The 17,821-nt window shown below is 44.0% G+C and overlaps 1 pseudogene; it reads left to right on the forward strand.

Moving 5' to 3' along the window:
- Positions 1-17,035: 17,035 nt before the first annotated feature.
- LOC119253204 (60S ribosomal protein L21-like) lies at positions 17,036-17,569 on the forward strand (annotated as a pseudogene).
- Positions 17,570-17,821: the final 252 nt, after the last annotated feature.

Raw genomic sequence — 17,821 nt, forward strand, 5'->3', positions numbered from 1 at the left:
AAGCCATCATTCAAGACTAAATAACCTATCCTTGATAAAAGTATGATCCAAGACAAGCACCAAAGGGCACAGTGTTCTGTCTAAGATGGCAGCCGCTGGCGGCGTGGAGTGATGGGCATTGGAAGTGGAGTTAGTGCAGATTCAAATGGGCTCTTGAGCGTACACTACACACCAGATTTCAAAGACAGGACCAAAAGGAACTCACTAGTAAGATTTATTTTATGTAAGATTTTACATTTATTATACCTTGAAATTATATTATTTTGGATATACTGGGTTAAATAAAAAATATTAAAATTAATTTCACCTACTGGATATCTTTTTAGCCTTACTCAAAACTTTTTAGTTACACATAACTCACGTTATATCTCCAGGGCCAGCACTGCTGTCGGCCAGCACATTCTGGTCGCAGTCATATGAGGCTGGACGTTTCTCCTTCTGAGAGTGTCTGGTTTCCATTTTTTTAAAAGATGTATTTATTTATGCAGACAAAAACTGGGGTACAGGCCAGAGGTGTGGGGGGGGTGAGAGGATTCACCAGAGACAGAGTGGGGAACGCAACAGGCAGACCGACTGAAATACACTGAAAAGGGGAGCAGCGGGCCAGCCAGGAGAAGTCCGCTGCGCCATGCGGGTAGCTCCTTTTGAACCATGGAAAGAAGGCAGATCCTGGTAGATGGGCCATAATTCGGATTGAGGAAACACCTTCTTGGACCAGAACAAGGAGAGTGTCTGGGGGCTTGTGCTTTGAGTGGGGAAAGCTAACCCTATGGAGCTCCCAGTTGTGGGAGGGCACCTGCCCTGGACTCAGCAAGCTGGAGGTGGCTCAGGGGCAGCCAGTAGGGGGCGACAGGAAGGGCGGGGCTTGGGCTGTGAAACCTGAAAGCAGCCACGTCTGATTTCCAGTTCTCTTTCTGTCATTTTCTTTCTTTCTTTTTTTTTAATATATATATGTATTTATAGAGGCATGTTTTATTTATTTATTTGTTTGTATGTTTGTTTGGTTTATACATGCACTGGGTACAGTCAGAAGCGCGGGAGGGTGAGAGAATTCACCAGAGCCAGAGCGGGGAGCAGAGCAGGCAGACTGACGAAGTACACTGCTGAGGGGAGCAGCGGGCGGCAGGAGAGGTCTGCGTGCCATGTGGGACCCTCCTCCGGTGGCCGGGGAGCAGCCGGGGATCGAACTGGTGCCACAGAGGCTGCAGGCAGCTTCGCAACCCAGCGCTCAATCGCTGCGCCACCGGGGAGGCCCTGTCATTTTCCTTCTTTATTGCAAACTCTCTAGTAAAATCTTATTAGCTGCTGCTGGAGGCAGCAGGGAGAAGCCGAGGGAGGAGCCTGTACCCACTCTCCATCCTCCCACTGGCCCTGCCTCCTCCCCCCAGGTCCTGACTGCAGGCCCCGGTCCAGCTTGTGCGGGATGCTGCTGTTCTCCTTAGATGCAGTGATCTATTTCTGGGCCTCTATCCAGTTCTTAATTGAGGGGAAAGCTTTATAAATAAAAAATGTTCATTACAATTTATTATCTTAACAAAATAGTGAAAGCAACATAAACACTTAGCAGGAAAAACTATCAATTATGAATATACACTTCATTTACCATCTTGGAACCAATTAGGCGACATTTATTAAAATGCTGATTTAATAAAAATGATCATCGCACCATGATTATACATTTTAAAGGGAATACATAATTATACATGAAATTGATGACAAAAACATACAACCCTCCCCTCCCCCCAAAAGAAAATGGCAAATCCTAGCCATAAAGGCTAGGGAAAAAAAGGTAAAAAATGGAATCATGGTGGCCTCCCTTGTGGCGCAGCAGTTGAGTGCTGGGCTGCGAAGCTGCCCGTAGCCTCTGCAGAGCCAGTTGGATCCCCCACCACCAGCAAGGGTCCCACATGGCGCGCAAACCTCTCCTGCCGCCCGCTGCTCCCCTCAGCAGTGTACTTCATCAATCTGCCTGTTCTGCTCCCCACTCTGGCTCTGGTGAATTCTCTCACCCTCCTGCGCTCCTGACTGTACCCAGTGCTTGTATAAATAAATAAATAAATCTAAAAAAAAAAAAAAAGAAAGAAAGTCTGATTGACTCAATTTACCTTTTAAAAAAAAAAATAGAGTCATGATTGTATTAGCCAGGTTCTTCAGAGAAACAAAACCAGTAGAAGATAAAGATATAGATACAGATATAGATATAATTATGTCTTGTAGAAAACTAGATAATCATGTAGCTATCTAGTTATCCAACTGGGTAAGCAGGTGAGAGAGAGACACTGGTTGTTGGGGCTTGGCTCACCCAATTGTGGATGGTGGCAAGTCCAAAACGTGCAGGATAATCTGGTGGCTTGGACAGCAGGAAAGGGTGTTGAGTTTGTCCAAAGGCAGAATTCCCTTTTCCTCCAGCGGGAGGTCAGTCTTTTTCTATTCAAGTGAAGAGGCCCACCGGCATGATGGAGGGCATTCTGCTTCCCTGGAAGTCCACTGACTTAAATGTAAATCTCATCTAAGAAATACCTTCACACTAGCATCTAGAATAATGTTTGATCAACTATCTGGGTGGGCTTCAACAGCCTAGCCAAGTTGCAAATAAAATTAATCATCACAATAGCTTGGGGTTTGCTTAATGCTTAATGCTCTCTAATTTACTTTTTTAATACCTTCAGTTTTTCCAAAATACATATGATAAAAACAATTGACCTTTATGATGGAAAATGGGCTGTGAACACATTTTCAAGCACAGCTTCTCTGTGTCTAAGAGAAGTACTGCTTTTCCCAAGGCCCCCTGCACCTCTGCACCGCTCCCCAAACTCCTCTGGCCTCTGTCTTCTATCCTACCTCTACATCCAGAATGTGTCTTCCTCAGCTGTCAAATTCTTAGAGGTCAGCAACCAAGTCTTACTCCTTTTTGACGCTCCCTCAAGCCTGGGAAACTCGTTTCTAAGTAAGTAATTCTTGTATATTTGCATTGAATGAAGAACTTCACATATTGTTGTTATTATTTTCTCTCTTTTTTGGGCATAGAAGAACTGGTGTGCAGGCCAGAGGTGCGGAGGATGAGAGGATTCACCTGAGACAGAGTGGGGAGCAGAACAGGTGGATCTACTGAAATACACTGCTGAGGGGAGCAGCAGGCAAGACAGGACAGAGCTACTGTGCCATGTGGGTCAGCAACCTGGCCTGGGGCTAGAACTCAGGCCATGGCCATGATAGCACTAAGACTTAACCCTTAGGCCACCAGGGAGGCCCAAATGTTATTTCTTGTAGGAGATATTTTTTTAATTAATTTTTTTTTTACATCATTGTTCATTTTTAAACAATATTTGCTCCCCCCCCACCCCCTCAGGTGTGGTCCCCATAGAGATTCCTTCACCAATGCACCCATGCACCATCACTTGTAGGAGATAATCTTGAAAGGAATTTTAGGAACTAGGATTTTAGGAAATGACAGAAGGAAAAAGTGGGGACCTGTTTTAAAAGCATTTACTTCAGCCCCATATCATCTGCTGATTCCACAGGAGCACCCTCCAAAGGACAGTGATGGGCCAGTGGTGGGGTCCAGTTTCAGATCAAAAATGAACTTGATAAGATTTTCCCTCTGTTGAAATTGCCTTAAAAATATTTTCGGGGCTTCCCCGGTGGCGCAGCGGTTGAGCGCTGGGTTGCAAAGCTGCCCGCAGCCTCTGCAGCGCCGGTTCGATCCCCGGCTGCTCCCTGGCCACCGGAGGAGGGTCCCGCATGGCGCGCAGACCTCTCCTGCTGCCTGCTGCTCCCCTCAGCAGTGTACTTCGTCAGTCTGCCTGCTCTGCTCCCCACTCTGGCTCTGGTGAGTTCTCTCACCCTCCCGCGCTTCTGACTGTGCCCAGTGCTTGTATAAATAAATAAATAAATAAATCTTTAAAAAATATATATTTTCAGTACCTTATTTGTTCTTCATTAATGTTTTCTGTGGTTCCTTTGAGTTTTAATTCACTAGCTATGCTTTAACTTCCCTTTTGATTTCTTGCTTAAATATAATGTTGGTATATCTGCTTTGTTTGTTTCTGATAAATTCCCATACATGGATTCAATCCATCTTGCTATGATTTTCAATAGAGGTTTGGAAATAATTGTTTAAGCTTGAAAAATGCTGATCTCAGGACAATTAGAATTTACTATATAATGATGGCAACTGCTTGATATATGTTTATTTAAAGGAAGTTTAGGATGACACTAACTGTAGAACTAGTTGGAATAAAAAACTTAAACTCAACCAAACATATAAGAAGCTGGTTTTTGAAACAAGATTCAGGGAAGATGCCCCAGGTGCTGTGTGTCCCTTGCAGTTCTGTGTCTTTGTAAAGCAGCTTTTCTCACTTCATGCATCAGCTGCATGGATTCTAAGAAACTTTGCTCCATTTACTTTATGCCCATTGGTAACAAGAATTTCCCCCATTACATCCTGCATAACAGTTTTCTAGTCTGCCTGAAGACCTCTAATGACAGAAGGTGGATTCTGAAGATGAGGAAAGAAAAAATCTCAACCTGAAGTCTGGTTGAGTCAAAGAAGATAGAAACTCAGAGAACTCTGAGTTCTGGGAAAAGAAGAGGAAAGCTGGAGATCAGGAATCTATTTAACTGGGTCCATGAAAGATTCTGCAGTGTGTGTGAGAATTTCCAAATGCTGCAAAGGTAGCCAGGGTGGTGGTGATGGTGGAAGGTCGCTGGCAGGTTTCAGAGAGAAGCAGCTTTCAAGAATGCTCCACGGGAGAAATCACATGGTTTCCAGAAGAATCTAGAATAACTGAAATGGTTTCCCTGATGACTCAGTCAGTGTACTCAGTCACCCAATCTAACATATCCAGGGGCCTCCCTGGTGGCGCAAGGGGTTAAGATGCAACCTATGAAGCTGTCCTCAGCCACTGCAGCATGAGTTCGATCCCCTGCTGGTCAGGGAGCCAACTACATGGCGCAGCAGACCTCTCCTGACTCCCCCGCTGCTCCCCTCAGTAGTGTGCTTCAGTCAATCTGCCTGTTCTGTTCCCTACTCTGTCTCTGGTGAATCCTCTCACCCCCCACACCTTTGGCCTATACCCTAGCTCTTGTATGCATAAATAGATAGATCTTTGAAAAAAATCTAACTTATCCAAAGAAGAGGAACTGAACTTGCTGTTCCTCAACACCCTAGTGTTTCCTCTCCCCTCTCAGGACAATTTGAGTTTACTATAGTGAATTCTACATTCTAAATTTCTAATTTTACTAAAATTTTAATTTTAAATTTAATTCTAAATTTACTCTTTGGTTAATCTTGTTTTAGTCCTTGAATGTCAGCCACCAGAACTACCTGGTTGTTCTCCTCCATGTCCACCACTGTTTTCTGTTGTCACTGACTGACTATACAATTTCTTCCTCTACTTTGTAACTTCCTGTCATTGTTTCCTCATTCCAAATCAAGCGTCTTCCAGCTTCACTCCTTATCGGCATCACCACCAGCAGCAGCAGCAGCAGCAGCAGTATCACCACTACATATTGACTCACCATCATCATCATCATCATTAGTTCCAGTGACAGCAAAAAAAGTACATCAAATCCTTACACCAGTATTCTCAAGAAAGTACCATGAGTCCCCCTTGAGGTGTGAAAAGGGATATTCAAACACACTCCATTTTACTAAACCTTTCACTTAGGGGGGGGAAAAAAACAACTACTACTTACTGAATGATGAGAACTCATTGATTGCTAGTTTCCAGCTAGACACAGCCTTCTCCAAGAATTGAACAAAGGTAAATTTTTTCAAGATTTTTTTCAAGATTATTTATTTATGCATAGAAGAACTGGGTGTAGGCCAGAGTTACGTGGTGAGGGATAAGAGATTCACCAGAGACAGAGCGGGGAGTAGAACAGATGAATCTACTGAAATACACTGCTGAGGGGGCAGCAGGTAAGACAGGAGAGGTCTGCTGCACCATGTGGGTTAGCTCCCCGGCTGGGGGTCGAACTTGGGCCGTGGTGGTGATAGCACTGAGACTTAACCCATATGACACGAGCGAGGCCCTAAAGGTAATAAAGCTTTTCCTTCTCTCCATTTTAACCAAGACCAGCTTGGCGAAAAGCCAATGAACTCTAAGAAATGCAATCTATAACCAATCCTAGTTCTTGGTCACTTCTATCCTTCTTTCCTCCTACCCCCAACCTTTTACCTTTGAAACCCCCTTAAAGACTCCAAAAGGATACAATTTGGGCTGAGTTTCTGCTCCCAGATTTGCAAATCTAAACCTCCCAAATAATCACTGTTATTTTATTTTAAACTTGTAATGCTTAGCTTGGTCGCCAGAGAAAATTAAGTACAGAAAATTCAAATTATTCAGTCACATATTTAATAAGTAACAAAACCAAGATTTTTATTTTCAAAACCAAGATTTAAATTAGGCTTATCTGATTCCAAAACCAAACTCTTACCCACTACACTACCCAGCTTTCAAAATTTGCTTTCTACTACCACACATCTTTACCTATCAATTTCTTTGTCCGGATCCCTAGAAGAAAAACATTGATTAATTCAGCTCAATGTTTAGTGTCAAGTCACATGACTGGTCACTGGCCAGCTTGCTGATTGGCTGACAGTGATTAGGGTGACCATCTCTGGACCAGTCAGCTGTGGCCAGAGGTTGCAGAGGTGCCTTGTCCAAAAACGTGGTGACTGCCTGGGCCAGTCTCTCAGCTGGCTGTGTGTGGACAACTCCGTGGTGGGCATGACAAAACGTGTGTGCATGTCTGACTTCTAGAGAGCTTGCTGGAGAGGACAACTTTTTCATGTATATTTATTTGTACTTCGTCTCTTTCTACAGATTATTTGGAATGACTTATAACAAAAACACAATAATGAAATAATAATAAATAAATGTACATGATAAATGTTAAAACATACAAACCTAGGCAAAGAGACTAGAAATATTCCAAAGTTTAGGGATGATGATATCGAGGTACTTGAGCAAGTTGCTTTTAAGCTTTTAGGGGTGGGCCTCCCTGGTGGCGCAGCGGGTTGAGCGCCGTGTTGTGAAGCTGTCCACAGCCTCTGCAGCGTGGGTTCAATTCCTGGCCGGCCAAGGAGATTCCCACATGGCACAACAGACCTTTCCTGTCTCGCCCGCTGCCTCCCTCAGCAGTGTATTTTGGTCAACCAGCCTGTTCTGCTCCCCACTCTGTCTCTGGTGAATTCTCTCACCCTCCTCTGCCTCTGACCTGTACCCCAGTTCTTGTATAAATAAATAAATAAATAAATAAATAAATAAATAAATAAATAAATAAATAAATAAACAAGCTTTTAGGGGCAACCAGAGCAAAAGGAGCAACACACTAGCTAATGGTTCATATGAGAAAAAGCAAAAAGAACTTTTTTTGGAAGTAAATTGTAAAATAAACTTTTTATATGTCTTTACTAAGGGACACTGGGTAATATAAATCTAAAAGCCCACAGCAAATTTTCTGTAGCAAATTTGATAATCAATTTCTTGTTTATGCAAAAAGCAAACTGAGACGAAGAGAAAGACAGAGCATTAGAACACATTCCAGAGAAGAGACTCTTGGACGGACTACAAAAAGAAAAATCTGTGCTCCAGGAACAGAATTTAGAGATTTTAGAAGGGAGAAAATTGCATGTCACTTACATAATCATCTCTCAAGTATCTTTCATCTCTACTGGGCCATTGTCAGGAGCCATATACTAGAGATACTGTTTTACACTCTCTGTTAGGGAACTTTAGGATATAAATATTCTGATGCTGAGACTAGTTACCTCTTCTTAGGAGCTCAGCTGTGCAGGCCACAGGTCTACAGGTCCCCATGCAACCAAGGCCCTTGGCTGGTGCTGCCCCCTGGAGGGAGAGCACCAGCCCCGCGCAGGTGCACTGAGGGCCAGCAGAGACACAGAGCCAGGACCACCTTCCCAAACACTTTGGGATTGCTCCAACAAAGAACCGATATGGAACCAGCCACGTCACAAAACACTACAGCAGTGAGACGGACCTGGTCCCTAACCATGTTGCTTACAGCACAGAAAAAGATTGTTATTTTGAAAAAATTCATTAGAGCAGGTACTACCACAGCCTACTACAGACACAGAAAAACCTCCCAAGTTACTTACTAAATCCTCTGAGAATAACAACAGATTCCTCTAGAAAACCTGCAAAATGCTTGTGATTAATTTCCTGCAAACCAAATTGACTTAGAACAAAGTAATTGTAGAAAATGTCTGAAGACAATTGTTTTAATTCGTGTGATAGTTAATACAGTGCCTATTTATCTTTAGTTACTAAGATCATTCCTCTTTTAAAATCCTTCCTGATTAAAGTTAATAAAACTGTAACAGCGGCCCACTTACACTCTTTGGCAGTTTCACACTTCTATTCTATTTAAATCCATATTTAAATTGTTCAGGTGGTGGTTTAAAAAGGAATTTGAATTTTTTTTTTAAATAAAGAAAATTATTCCACTCTCGTGAGGGTGTGTTGAGACAAGACTATCATGTAATATTAGTGGGGAGCACAGTCTCCCTAAAAAGTCAGATAGGGCCTGCCTGGTGGCCCAGGGATTAAAGTCTCAGCTATCACACTATCGCCAGCCACTGCAACATAAGTGAGTTCGATCCCCGGCCTAGGAGCTGACCCACATGGCACAGCAGACCTCTCCTGCCTCGCCTGCCTCTCCCCTCAGCAGTGTATTTCAGTAGATCTGCCTGTTCTATTCCCCACTCTGTCTCTGGTGAGTCCTCTCACCCCCCCACAGTTCTGGCCTACACCCCAGTCCTTGTATGCATAAATAAATAAATCTTTTTAAAAATTATTTAAAAAATAAAATACTCAGATAATACATGTCAAAGGATTAACATGCACCAAACATGCCTTGTGCACAGGGAGGTGCACAGGGAGTAAAAAAGTCTCAAGTCCAACAAAGGTATATGACAAATGTTATATACTAAGCAACAACTTAAAATTATTTTATGAAGAACTTTTAAAGGAAAAGTATTATTCATAGCATAAAATTAAAGAGAAGAAGCACTTGCCCATTGTGGGCAATACAGAAGGAAAAATATCAAAATGCTACAATGTTTATGTATGGGGTGGTAGAGTTTATTTTTACTCCTTTTACTCTGTTTATTGTCTCCCTTCAGATTAACTCAATAAATGTTACTTTTTTTCATGAAAAGGAAAGTTACTGAGCAAAAGAGACTCTTTTTACTGTTCCTAAGATTGCTGTGAGATCCACCCAAATATCTTTTCTGTACTTCTTGCTTGGACAGCAATATAAAAACTCAGGTATCTTATGAACATCAATAGCAGGTAATGTAAATTAGCCTATTTATTTTGATTCTACTTTGGTTCTAATTATTAGATACCAACAGCAGCAGCAGCAGCAACAAAACCCTCTAAACTCTTGTTCCTGGAGTTGTCTCCATAGAGCAATACACTGCCCCAAGGTCTTGGCTCTGCCATCCACATAGGAGAGGATCTTGTTGGAAATGCAGTGAGTGACACACTGAAGCTGGGGCCCATGTGCCACCTGCTGGGAGAGCAAGTCAGAGAAAATGGAAGGAAATGGAAGGAAATGGAAGGAAATGGAAGGAAAGACCTCACGGCCTTCACTTCTATCTGGCACCAGGTGATTGTGTTAGATAGCAAAGTCCCCCACAGCCATAATTTGCACACAGTGGGGTCTTCAATTTAATGTGGTTGTCTGTTTCAATTAGAAATCTCACCAAAATGTGGTAAAGGTTTTTTTTTTTTTTTTTTAAAGGTAACTATATCTTCTATAAGGTAGAAGAGAAAGCAGGAAACTATATAACTCAAATAAGTATGTGGACAAATCAGGATCTGGACAGTAAGTGGACTGATGTCTTAGCAGGCCTGGTTCATGCAGTGTCCACATCAGGTCCACCTCACCCAGGGACTGCATTCCAGCATGTAGCTGGAGGGGACTCCAGTGGGTGTCCCCATTCAACCCCCAGGAGCAACAAGAATCAAAAACTACAGCTCATTAAAACCGAGTCAAGGGGCTTCCCCGGTGGCACAGCGGGTTAAGCGCAACCTGTGAAGCTGTCTGCAGCCTCTGCAGTGCAGGTTCGATTCCCAGCCAGCTGGGGAGATACTCACATGGGTTGGCAGACCTCTCCGGACTCACCCGCTGCTCCCCTCAGCAGTGTTTTCAGTCCATCTGCCTGTTCTGCTCCCTGCTCTGTCTCTGGTGAATCTTCTCACCCTCCTGCGCCTCTGGCCTGTACCCCAGTTCTTGTATAAATAAATAAATCTTTAAAATTAAAAAAAATAAAAACAGTCAAGTCACTTCCTCCTGCAATGTTCCTCAAGCGCCCTCTACTGGCAAAGCTCAGTTTTGAGCTGGTCAGATTAGGTCCAGGGACAGAGACAGAACCTGACTGTCCCACAGGCTAGCCTGGTTAAACACAAACAAATCTGATGGCTTTCGCACCCACCATAATTTTTTTAATACTAATTTCCCCCCCAGCTGGTAGATTCCTGAGCTGTCTCTTTACAGTTTATTGAGTCCCAGACCGCTGCAGAAGGGAGTTGCAGACCCTGAGACCAGGCCAGTTCAAGCTGGAGCTGCAGACACAGGCTCAGCACAGCCCCCATGAGAGTCAGGAGCCCCACACAATCACACGCTGCCACTGGCTGGCGCCCAGGTAGCAATAAATAGTCCACACTCAGCCGAACAAGTGGACTATGGGCACTATGGCCCTTGCCTTTTCAGCCAATAAACTTTAATTCCTTTGTTCTCAAACCTAAAACCTATACAGACCCCAAGCCCTAACAACTGGGAGAGCCTCTCACACCCAGAGAGGGCTCCCTGGAGTTCCCTCTCTCTGCTCTTTTGATAATCAATAAACACTGCTTCCTGCCTGCCCTCACGGGGGCCTGTGGAATCCTCTTTTCAATCTTAACCAGAGAGTCTCAAGAACCCCTCACCAGCATGGGAGCAAAGCCCCTTCCATCCCCCGCAGGTGGAGCTCAATTGGGCTTACTCACTTGCACTGTTGGAGGTTGAATTCGTACCGTCCCACTCCCTCATCTGGTGATAGTTGCAAGAAAAACTGCTTGCAGAGCCATGTCACAGTTCAAGTAAGAGGGCAGGTTCTCAGTTGAGAACCCAATTTATTGATAAGCAGCAGAGTCACCATTTGATGCAAATCACTGACATGAAAGATGGGGATTAAAACTGTAAGAATGAAGACACTCCAAAGAAATAAAGACAAAGCCAAGAACCAAACAATAAAACCCACAGCCCTCTCTGGCCACGGGCCTACTTTGCAGCAACATGGCCAAAGGCACCAAGAAGACCTGGTATCAGTAAATACTGGGCCCCTGTGGTGTCTCTCTCAGGAAAATGGCGAAGAAAATTGAAATCAGTGAACACACCCAACACGCTTGCTCCTTCTGTGTGTGAATTGGCGAGCTGAGGGGCCTGGCACTGTGGTTCCTGCATGAAAATGGGAACTGGTGGGGTCTGGACCTGCCATCACTGTCAAGACTGAAGAAACTGAAAGTCCAGTTGAAGCTCCACAATTTGAAACAATGCCAACCCATAATAAGTCAGTTTATTTATGTGGCAGAATTACTTTGATTTGTTAATTTTGTTAATTGTGTTCCAACATGCATGGCATTAGTTTTGCTTCTCAAAAAACAATTGGAAATTAAAATCTTTTCATTTTTACTGGAAAAATAAAAACCAAAATAAAACCCACTGCAACAAATATTTTCATAAAATAAGTGAAAATGTTGAAAAAAGAACAAGAGGCTATAAAAATGAATATTCAGAGAACTGAAAATAACCATTTTACTTAAAAATATGATTTCAAAAGCAAAAATCTCCACAGAAAGTGTTAAGACTTTAAAGTTGATGATATCTCCTAAAAATAAGAAAAATAAAGAGGTGGGAATGATATAGAAAATATATGAAATTATATGGCTAATCTGATGAATAATAAGGAACAAAGAGAACAGAACAGAGGAAATTATCAAAGAAAAATTCCAGAACCAAGAAACATAAGATTCCAAATTTAGACATCATTGAATGTCTAACAAAATGAATTTAATCCAGTCTGCATCAATATTAAAAATATTAGGGACAAAGAAAAAATCCCAAGTTGTTTTTTTTTAAGATTTATTTTATTTATTTATGCATATAAGAGCTGGGTTGTAGGCTAGATGTGCGGGTGTGGGGAGGTTGAGAGGATTTACCAGAGACAAAGTGAGGAACAGAACAGACTGACTGAAATACACTGCTGAGGGGAACAGCAGGCGAGTCAGGAGAGGTCTGCTGTGCCATGTGTGTAGCTCCATGGCTGGGGATCGAACTCATGCTGCAGTGGCTGCTGATAGCTTCATATTGCTGAGACTTAACCCCTTGGACCACCAGGGAGGCCCCCAAAATTGTTTAAAGAGAAGAAACAGGTCACATAAAGAGGATTAAAACTCCCAAGGTGTAGGACTTTCAACAGTGACATTGGAAGCTAGTAGATAATGCAAGAATGCTTTCAAAATTTACAACTTACAATTCTTTCTTCAGTAAAATTCCTAATCGGGTAGTACAGTAAAATTAAGGCATTTTTAAAAAAAAAATTTTTACATTGTTGTTTATTTTTGTACAATGTTTGATTTCTCCCCTCAGGTGTAACCCCCATAAAATTCCCGTTACCAAGTCACCTGTGAACTGTCACCATAGAAAATTAAGACATTTTTATACAAAGTTTAAAAAATGCCTCTCCTTTTCCCCTTTCTTCAGGGAGTTACTAGAGTATATATTCCATCAAAGTGAAGGGTTAGATCAAGAAAATGACATGGGATTTCCCAAAGAGCAGCGTAAATGGAACCCCAGGATGCTGTTAAAGGAACAGCCCAGGAGACAGCTGTGCAAAAGACCTAGGAAGCAATATAACAGATTAAAACAAGAATCTGGTGCTAAAATCTTGGGAATAGAGAACATTCCTGAACACGGCTAAAGAAGAAAATGTCCAAGAAAAAGATGAAACTGATTGATTACTCATCATTTGAATGGAGAAGAAAATTGCACTATTAGATGATAATTTGGTGACAAATTATTGATAAATTTATAGACAAGGAAAACCTAGGAGATTTAAGATTGTTCTGGCTACCATTCCATAAGGCTTAGCTGTGAACCTCCTCCTTCAGTCCTCCTAAAGATTTCAAAAGCTCTTAATACCCTTTGTAAAATCCCTTCCTCTTTAATATACCTAGAGTAATCTCCATTTCCTGCACTGAACCCTGACAAATACAACTTGTTATTAAAAGATAAAAACCAATTGAGCATTGAAATAATTGCATCCAGGAAGAGAGAACCTGAGATTAGGAAAGGTGTCTTATAGAATTTTTACCTTTTAAAATTATGTACATATAAAAAATAAAAAATGAAATTATGTGCATATATACATTTGGTAAAAAATTGAAATAGATAAGCAAGGGCTCATTTGGGAGATAAAGCACGAAGACATATGTTGGCTTTTAAAATAAAAGCCCTGGTGCCGCAAGGGGTTAAGCACAACACTAAGAAGCAGTCCCCAGCCTCTGCAGCACGAGTTCAATCCCCGGCTGGCCAGGGAGCTACCCACATGGCACAGCAGACCTCTCCTTTCTCTCCCACTGCTCCCCTCAGCAGTGGATTTAGTCAATTGGCCTGTTCTGTTCCCCGCTCTGTCTCTGGTGAGTCCTCTCACCCCACCCCACCCCCACACCTCTGGCCTGTACCCCAGTTCTTGTCTGCATAAATAAACAAATCTTTAAAAATAAAATAAAAGCCACACCACCCATGCAGACTACATTGTTTCTTTAAAAGTGGCATCTCCAACATTCCTGCACCTGGAAAACTCATAAATTTGTAACAGGGACCCCTCTTATACAATATAACCCCCCTTTTTTTCCTTTGATGTAATGCAGACGGTCTTCATAGCCCGTCCCCCTGGTATTCTGAGAGTGGCATCCCGACACTTTTCTGTAAGCAGGGCACCTCGCATTTCTAGCAGACAATCAATTGCTACATTCTCCACATTCTGTCCACTGCTTTCCCCTCAGATTTCTCATCTCCCCCAGAAACCCACGGCTTCTTTAGCCTCCTACCAATGATATTGCTGTGGTCACACATAAGCTTGTGCCCCCAGGGGACAGGAGAAAGCCAATATATTCTCAGGTTCCCTCACTCTTGGCACGTGTCCAAGAGAAAGGCAGGTGCTCCTGGGGTTTCAGGCTCTGAAGTGAACCTCCCTCCATTCCCGGCTCCCACACACACCATCCTCAGTTGCATCTTGCAGACTGTGCCAGATGTTGGCCATGACTTCAAAGCCAAGATAATCAAGATCCCCATCCTAATATCCTCCATCAGCCACCTACCAGCTGCAGTGGCTCCCCAGGGGCCCCCAGGGAGTGTGTGGCAGAGCTCAGGGCTAAATCACTCTCTAAGCTGGTGCCATGAGATTTACTGGGCTTCCCCTTGCCGCAAGGACCCGTGGCCCCTCTTTTGGAGGCCAAAAGGTGAAGACTTCCTGGGACGAGGGGCAGAGCCGGCTGAGGCAAGTTAACCACACTCTTCCCTAGGCAGAGTCTTTGTGGTGGCGCCTGTCACTTGCCCAGTTCACAAGGCAGGAAGCCACAAACCTCAGGAAAAAAAGATCCCCTTTTCCTGGATGTCCCCAGTGTTTTATTAAGGACAGTTTTAAGCAGCAAAGGAAGGGAGAAGGACGTGGTAAAGAGGAGGGCAGGCCGGAGCAACACCTGGCCGAGACCAGGAGGACTGGGGGCTCCTGGGGACACCCAGCCCGCCAGGCCCTCCCCACCTGCGAGGCCCGGCACAGTCTGGAAATCAAAATCCCCTCGGTGCAAGCACAGCGCTGCTCTAACTCGGGCTTTGGAGACCCGCAATCCCTTGCGGAAAAGTTTGGGAGGCTCCTGGGGCTCCGGAGGTCAGAACACGGGAGAAAGCAGAGCCAGTACACACGGCTTCGTGCCTCAGCCCCATTCTCTGCTGGTGATGTGTAACAATTCCCGGTGGGAAGGACCCTGCGCTTGCCCCCCCCCCACCCCACCCCACCCCACCCCACCCCACCCCACCCCACCCCTTGCCCCGCCTGCCCCGCCCCACCAGCCATTGCATTGCCAGAAGGTTCTCCCTAGAGGGGTCTTGTGCTCCTCCCTCCCAGCCAAACCCCAGGGAGCGTGCGCCCCACAGAGCGGCTGTGCTGGGGAGGACGTGGGTGGGCGCAGGGCAACGCCGTGCTCACTGTCAGCTTTATCCTCCCGCAAGTCAAGAGATCATGGATCTAAGACTGCAGAAGTCAGAGATGAACGTTATTTGTTGCCGCTCTGCCTAAAGGAGAAACCCGGGGTTTTGTTTGTTCAAGTGGAAGAAATCTGAGGGTGTAGGAGACCTAGTCCTCAAAAATCAAAAAGGTTGGGGAGGAGAGGAAGGCGTTGGGGGCAGCAGGATGGGTTAGATGTCACTCCCACTGTGAACTGAGTCTTAGGGAAAGAAGCTAAGACCACAAGAAACCTTGAGCTGGACAGTGACTTCAACAGTAAAGGGAGGGTGAACTCTGCTTCTCACAAGTATCCAATGTATGTTTCCTGTTATTAACCGCTGTTCCACCTTTTCTAGCTCTCAAAAGTATGAAAAACGGGGCCTCCCTGGTGGTGCAAGGGGTTAAGATGCAAGCTATGAAGCTGTCCGCAGCCTCTGCAGCACAAGTTCTATCCCTAGCTGGCCAGGGAGCAACCTACATGGAGCAGCAGACCTCTCCTGGCTCACCCGCTGCTCCCCTCAACAGCGTACTTCAGTTAATCTGCCTGTTCTGCTCCCCATTCTGTCTCTGGTGAATCCTCTCACCCTCTACACCTCTGGCCTGGACCCCAGCTCTTGTATGCATAAATAAATAAAACGTAAAAAAAAAAAAAAGTACGAGGACTCCCTGGTGGCACAGTGGGTTGAACGCAGCACTGTAAAGCTGTCTGCAGCCTTTGCAGTTCAAGTTCGATTCCCGGCCAGCCAGGGAGATACCCACATGGCCTGGCCGACCTCGCCTGTCTCTCCCACTGCTCCCCTCAGCAGTGCCTTTGGTCTGTCTGCCTGTTCTTCTCTGTCTCTGGTGAATCCTCTCACCCTCCGGTGCCACTGACCTGTACCCCAGTTCTTGTATAAAAATAAATAAATCTTTAAAAAAAAAAAAAAAAAAACCCCGCTTCCATTTAAAAAAAAAGGTACCAAAGACCTGGCTCCTCTGCTCCTCCCTGCCGTGGCCTGCCCTCTAGTGGAAGAGTGCGGTGTGACAGGGCGCAGGGTTTCCCACGTCCCCTGCTTAGGCTGTGACTAATCATACCCACCTAGAATTGGAGTGCGGATAATTAATGATTATAGGCTTACCGTCACCGAGGTGGCAATAGGTGTAGCACCTGTGCTAAGTTATTTATATGAATCATCTCATTTTGTTCATACAGGGAGGGGGTGATATTATTATCCCCATTAAACAAATATAGAAACCAAGACTAAGAGAACTGCTCTGGCCTGCCCTGGGTCAGTAGCCTCTACTGCCAGAATGAAATGTGTTCACACAATAAACTGCCTCAGTCTCTCTCAGTCTCTCCTTACTGCTGGTTCCTTTCTCTTGCCTTCCCCTAGAAAGCACTGCAAATGGTTTACCTCGTATAAATGAAGCAAGAGAATTGGCAGTGTGTCTTGTCTGGGAATCTCTCTTCCCGGCTTAGAACAAACCCAAGTACCAGGAAAAAAAAAAAACACTGGAATAGATAAGATGCTTCTGATCTTTGGGTTTAGGGACTGTTTAGGGCCTGAGGTGGAATTCTCTTGTCTACTATCCAGGGTGCCCACCTCCTAATAGCAAGAATCCTGGAACTGCTGATCAGCAGTAATCAAAATAGATATTTGGGTAACATTTCATCCGGGTCACAGTAAAGCTCATCCCTTGAATTAAATCATGGCGTTCATTTTAAATATAGGATAGGGCTTTCGGCCTGAACCGCCATCTTCCAGTAAGTCGCCAAAATGACTAACACAAAGGGAAAGAGAAGAGGGACCCGCTATATGTTCTCTAGGCCTTTTAGAAAACATGGAGTTGTTCATTTGGCCACATACATGCGAATCTATAAGAAAGGTGATATTGTAGACATCAAGGGGATGGGCACTGTTCAGAAAGGAATGCCCCACAGATGTTACCATGGCAAAACCGAAAGAGTCTATAATGTTGCCCAGCATGCAGTTGGCAGTATTGTAAACAAGCAAGTAAAAGGCAAGATTCTAGTAAAGAGAATTAATGTTTGTATTGAGCACATTAAGCACTCTAAGAGCTGAGATAGCTTCCTGAAACGTGTGAAAGAAAATGATCAGAAGAAAAAGGAAGTCAAAGAGAAGGGTACTTGGGTTCAGCTGAAGCGCCAGCCTGCTCCACTGAGAGAAGCACACTTTGTGAGAACCAATGGGAAGGAAACTTTGCTGCTAGAACCTATTCGCTATGAATTCATGGCATGATAGGTGTGCAAAAATAAATAAAAGAGCTCTGGACTATTAAAATAAATAAATAAATAAATAAATATAGGATAGGTTTTAAATATAGATAGATAGGATAGGTTTTTAAATATAGATAGATAGGATAGGTTTTTAAATATAGGGTAGGTTAAATGCAATAGAAATTTACAGGTAGGAAAAAATTAAGAGTTAGAAAAATCAGATGAAAACAAGAGTAAGGTTAGTATAAACATCCTGCTGGGAAGAGGACCACAGGTTCAGAACTGAGCTCCCGAGCAGCCAA

This window comes from Talpa occidentalis, unplaced genomic scaffold (assembly GCF_014898055.3).
Source record: "Talpa occidentalis isolate TD23 unplaced genomic scaffold, MPIMG_talOcc4v2.1 talOcc4.2, whole genome shotgun sequence".
Taxonomy (NCBI): Eukaryota; Metazoa; Chordata; class Mammalia; order Eulipotyphla; family Talpidae; genus Talpa; species Talpa occidentalis.